General features: G+C 41.1%; 1 pseudogene; it reads right to left on the bottom strand.

Annotated features, from left to right (window-relative positions):
* Positions 1–4,255: 4,255 nt before the first annotated feature.
* LOC147423734 (uncharacterized) lies at positions 4,256–5,369 on the bottom strand (annotated as a pseudogene).
* Between the last annotated feature and the right edge of the window lie 631 nt (positions 5,370–6,000).

Genomic DNA, 6,000 nt, shown 5'->3' with positions numbered 1-6,000 from the left:
ACGTAATCTTCTTTCAGTTGCTAGACTTGTTGATCTTGGTCTGTTTGTTGGATTTGATCATACCAAATGCCGAATTGAGAAAGATGGACAGACTATAGCCACTGCTCCTCGAAATGGTAATTTGTTTGAACTCTCTCTCAACGATGCTGTAGCAAATGTTGTCACTGCTCCAGGTGATCATGATTGCAAAGTATGGCATCACCGTTTTGTTCATGCTGATTTCTCAAAACTCCTTGATCTTCAACGTCGTGATCTTGTTCATGGCATGGATCTTAAAGCCCATCCTCATATGGGAATTTGTGAATTTTGTGCTCTTGGGAAACACAATCGCAAACCCTTTCCTCTTTCAAATACAACTCATTCTCATGACATATTGGATCTTATTCATACTGATATATATGGACCTCTACCTTCTTCGAGATCACAATATCGCTACTTCATTACTTTCATTGATGATTTCTCAAGGTATACGACTGTATTTCTACTTAGACAAAAATCTGAAGCCTTATCTGTTTTCAAACAATTCCACAAGGCTGCGGAACTTCAAACTGGTCGTCGCCTTAAGAAGCTTCGTAGTGACAATGGAGGCGAATATGTTTCTCAAGAGTTTGTGAGTTACTGTGCTGACAGTGGAATTCAGCATGAACACACTATTCCATATTCGCCTCAACAGAACGGTGTTGCTGAACAAAAGAATCGCACTATTCTCAATGCTGTAAGATGTATGCTGATTCATTCTGGCTTATCTCGTGTTTTTTGGGCTGAAGCTACTTTGACAGCAGTATTTATTCAGAATCATCTTCCTACTACTGCACCCTCTGGTAAGATACCTATCACAGCATGGACAGGTGACATTCCTTCTGTATCTCATTTTCGAACCTTTGGATGTATTGCTTATATTCATGTTCCCAAAGAAACACGAACAAAGCTTGATGCTCCTGGTCTTAAAGTTATTTTTATTGGATATTCTGACACTTCCAAAGGCTACAAATTCTATGACCCTTCCTCCAAGAAAGTAATTGTGAATCGTGATGCTACTTTTAACGAACAGCTTATGGGAGGCTCATGGTCCATGGATGATTCTGATGATACTAAATCATTGCTTCAAGCTTTTCCATTTCTTTCAGAAGATGAAATTCTTCCTATACTCTCCACCACACAACAAAAACAAGAAACAAAGGTCAAAAACAAAAACCCAGAAACAAAACAAGGGAGAAACAGAGTACGATTCTCTTATCTCTAAAGGTACATGGATACTAACTGAATTACCTCCTGGTCGTACAACTATTAAATGTAAGTGGGTGTATAAGACAAAAGTAAAAGCAGATGGATCTTTTGACAAGTTCAAGGCGCGTTTAGTTGCAAAAGGTTATTCCCAAGTAGCTGGTGTTGATTATCAAGAGACTTTTTCACCAGTTGTTCGCATTACAAGTGCTCGAGTTTTATTGGCATTTGCTGTTCAATTTGATTTAGAAGCTCATCAAATGGATGTGCGAACTGCTTTTCTTAATGGTGACTTGGAAGAGGAAATTTATATGGAACAACCAGAAGGGTTTGTTATTCCAGGTAAAGAAGACCTTGTTGCTCAACTCCATAAGGCACTATATGGTCTCAAACAAGCTTCGCGAGCCTGGTATACAAAATTTGATCTTTTTCTCACCTCTAAAGGATTCATCTCTTGCTCGTCAGACCCCAACTTATAAATAAAACGCCAAGGTAGCAGTTTTGTGATTCTTGCTCTTTATGTGGATGATACCATCCTTGTTTCCAATGATTTGGGATTTCTTCAGCAAGTGAAAAAGTTATTGTCTTCTGCATTTGATATGGTGGATCTTGGAGATATTCACTCGTGTCTTGGCATTCAAATCCAACGGAACCATACAAAAGGTATTTTATTCCTTCGACAGTCAAAGTTTATTGCAGATACTATTCAAAAATTTGGTATGGAATCTGCACATTCAGCCAACACACCTTGTCTTGCAAGCTCTACGAAGAACACTTCTGACAATGGCGGTCAACTTGTCACAAATCAACCTTATGCTAACTTGATTGGATGTCTTCAGTTTGTTGGCATGAACACTCGTCCTGATATTCTGTTTGCTGCTAATTATCTTGGAAAACATCTTGCATGTCCTTCTCTTAAGCATTGGTCTGCTGCAAAGCGTGTGTTTTGGTTTAGTCTATCGACGACAACTCACATCGGATTCTATGCAATCTCTTTCTCTTTTGGGTTACACAGATGCAGACTGGGCAAGCTCACATTTATCTATGCGATCTACTAGTGGAAATTGCTTCTTTATAAATGGTTGTCTTGTTTCTTGGACTAGCAAGAAACAACGTTGTGTTGCAGTTTCTACGACTGAGTCAGAATATGTTGCGGCATCACTTGCAGCTCGTGAGTTGATTTGGCTTCGACAAATGCTGGTTGATATTGGTCACTCTCCTCTTTCTAGCACACCCTTGCGGTGTGACAACCAAAGTGCTATTAGTCTTGCAAAAGACTATGTTCAACATAATAAGTCAAAGCACATTGCTGTCCATTATCATTATGTCAGGTATGAAGTACGCAAAGGAACCATTATGGTTGAACACTGTCCAACTGACCAGATGATTGCAGACATTTTGACCAAAGGCCTCAACGAGTCACGTTTCATCCTCTTGCGCTCGGAGCTTGGAGTTGCTTCGACCTCACTCTTTCTAGATTAGCTTCTTTGCTATTGTAATAGCTTTGTACATATGACATTGTAATCTTTTAGGTACCATGCACTATGCACACTCCACATTTGCACATTGTGATCTCTAAGTCACTTGAATATTTGTACATAGATGCACAATTCACTTTCACATCATCATCGCTAGTTCATATTTTCACATTGTATAGGGGCTTGGGTTTTTCCCTTGAACTCCCCAAGGGTTTTTTCATCCAAAGCTAGAGACCTTTGTTTGAGTGGGGGTGTTGGAGCTATATATGGCTCACTCTACTGAACTTGGTCTCACCTATATATTTGTATCTTGTCCTCAATATGAATCAGCCTTTGGGAGCGTATATGGTGTGCCTCTTGTCTCGTCTCTCTCTCTTTCTCTCTACATCTCAACAGGATCTCTGCACTTGTGTTCGTGGAATATGTTACTCTTGTTGTGGTTTCCTTTAACAATTCGAGCCTCTATTTCTTCCTCCTCTTTAGTTATCTGGTAATTTGAAGGGATATCCTCTTTTCTTCTGATCGCCCCATCGAGCTCTATGTTTGACTACATGGCTTTGCTATATATGGTTGGTGCTATTGAACTTTATGTCGCTCAAACTCCATATCTTGGAGAATCTCTATCGCACTAACTATGTACCTCCTACTCATTAAATCTCTCTCTATCTATCTAACACTAGCTGCATATCACAATATCTCTCCCTCATTAACTCTATATTTATATCTCACAAAAACCAACATTGTAACTCTGGCTATTTAACTGACACTGCAATTTTCTAGCTCACTAATGCACTAACTCTGTATCTCACTCATTAATTATATACCTCTATCTCCCTAACGATAACATTGTAACTCACGCTATCTAACCGACACTACAACTTGCTAATAGTGTCTCTCACTTATTCACTAACGTAGTAACTCACTATCGCAGTAACTCTATAATAATTGTCAAATGTATCTATAAGTCATTGACTTTATGTCTCTCTAGCTCCATATCTCAAAGAAAGGTGAAATTGCACTAACTATAAGTCTCTCACTCATTAACTCTCTCTCGATCTCTCTAACACTAATATTATAACTTTGGCTATCTAATTGGTAGTGCACTGACTCTCTAATTCCCCATTGCTCTCTCTCTCTCTCTCTCTCTCTCTCTCTCTCTCTCTCTAACTGTAGATTTCTAAGTGTAATTGTAGCTCTCTCACTCATTAACAACATAATGCACTATCTTTCTGAGTATTGATTGCTAACTCTGTTGGATGTCAAAAGATAGTTTATGTGAAACTCCTTTTGTATAAAATCTCTACCTCGCCAAGTATTCAAATAAAGGAAAAGATATGGTGGATTTATTCAAAGGTTGTTCTAGTTTTGGGTCCATATGTTTATTGGCTCCTCTACCCCAAGTGTAACTCGTTGTTGCACAACCTCTCTATCTCACAAACACCCCAAGGCACTAACCTCTATCACACTAACATTTCAAAAAAAAAGACCTTGGTATTGATTTATTTTATTGCTTGATTACATCTAGAGAGGAACTAACAAGATGGTGTTTTATATCAAGCATCTCGTTCACCTGCCAAAACTCGTGCAATCTGTAGTTGAATCTCGAGAGGTTTCTCTGCACGACTTTCATCTGCATCAGTTCGACACACTTCGGTCTCAATCTTGTGGAGCTCTACCTCCCTCATGGTTTCTACCAAACTGGATAGCCCTTCCTTCAACTCAGCACCCAAGGAGGAGCCGGCTTTGGATAGAGGACGTCTCTTCTTGCATCATTGGCCCCGAACCGAGTCGGAAGTCCTAACACTAGAACTTTCTCCTACACCCGCATTGCTTGGCACACTACTAATCGGTGTGGTTGGTGGTCCCTCTTGGGAGGGGGTCGCTACATTTTGATTCTCATTATCGTTATTGATGTTGATGTTGTCATTGTTTGCTTCTATATTGTAATCGTCTTCATTCTCCTTCGGTGCCCCAGGTAGAAAGGCCTCCCCATGAAGCCACTGGCCAACCCACTCACCTTGGGTGTTCTCTCGAGAACCTAAATAAAAAAAATCCCAAGTAAATGGGGATGCCCCAATGCCTTCTTCAGCCCTTTTCTCTCTTTGGTAAGTCTTGCAAAGAGAATCCCATTTATTCTTCAATTGTTGGGCCGTGTAGGTGGACGAAAACTTGGAGTTCATTTGCTGAGCGAGGCGAGACCAATGCTTCTGCTTGAAGTTTCCTTTTCCTAGGCTTGTCCACTTCTCCTGGAAGAAGTCGATCAAGCACACGACCTTTGTCGTTCACCATTCCAAAACTTTCTTCAAATGGGAAGGCTTTTTGCCTTGCTCTTTGGATCTCTTTGCAGCACCACTGTTGAAGACAAAGCATTTGTGACTGAGCTGACGTAAGTTTCTTGCTGAGAGGGTACCTCCATGGTTGGAAACTCCAGTAAAGTATGTTCTCCTCCATGGCAGGTAAGAGAGAAGGATTTGATGGTGGCAGAGAGTCATCGAGACTTTGAGCCAATGAATGTTCAAGTGGAGGAATGCTCCGTAGGAACACCAGCATGGATCTGGGTGGAGCCGTTGTAAGCATGCCTACCGTTCTATTGTAATATGTAGGGTTTGGTGGCATGTAGTGGAGCCGTGAAGGACGAGGCAGCTATAAATTGACATAATCGTCCATAATGTAGTCGTCGTCTTGTAGAAGTTGACAAAATCCATCGTGTGGTGGAGGAGAGGGGACTGGCTCCGTGGGTAGAATTTGTGGCTGAATGGAACATGGAGGCCAATATGTTGTGAACGCACTCAAAAGTGGAGATCATGGTTGCAAATGAGGGCATTGCTGCTCCATTCTATATCTCTACAAGCATCACAATAACCACCATTAGCTAAAAGGAGAGATAGGTTTTCCAATAACACACAAAGCAGTGATCTCATAGGCAAAGTGGCTAAGGTACCAATCTGGTATGTGCCTTCCCTACCATCACATACACACACACACACACACACACACAGCATATGCGGATGATACCTTAGTGGTCAGACGTTCCTAGCTAGTTGCTTGGAGGTTCCCACTCGGTAGCTCGCTTTGTACCTTCAAAAAACAGGTAGGGCTTGGCCTTTTAACAACGTAATGTTGGCCTTTACGTACTTTCCTGAGCCGCAATGCCTAAGGCTGCAGGTGGTGGGTAAGGCTGCAAGTGCGCAATGCCCCATGCTACAGGTAAGCTGGTTGATTACAACACGCCATACCTTCTAGGTATCTACCACTAGTAGATTTTTCAAGAGGGCAGGTCGAGTTTGTAATTGGGTTG

The sequence above is a fragment of the Adiantum capillus-veneris genome, chromosome 26 (genome assembly GCF_014529385.1).
Source record: "Adiantum capillus-veneris isolate H3 chromosome 26, ASM1452938v2, whole genome shotgun sequence".
In the NCBI taxonomy this organism is placed as follows: Eukaryota; Viridiplantae; Streptophyta; class Polypodiopsida; order Polypodiales; family Pteridaceae; genus Adiantum; species Adiantum capillus-veneris.
Note: the sequence above shows the minus strand (reverse complement) of the source record. Positions and strands in the feature narration are given on the sequence as shown.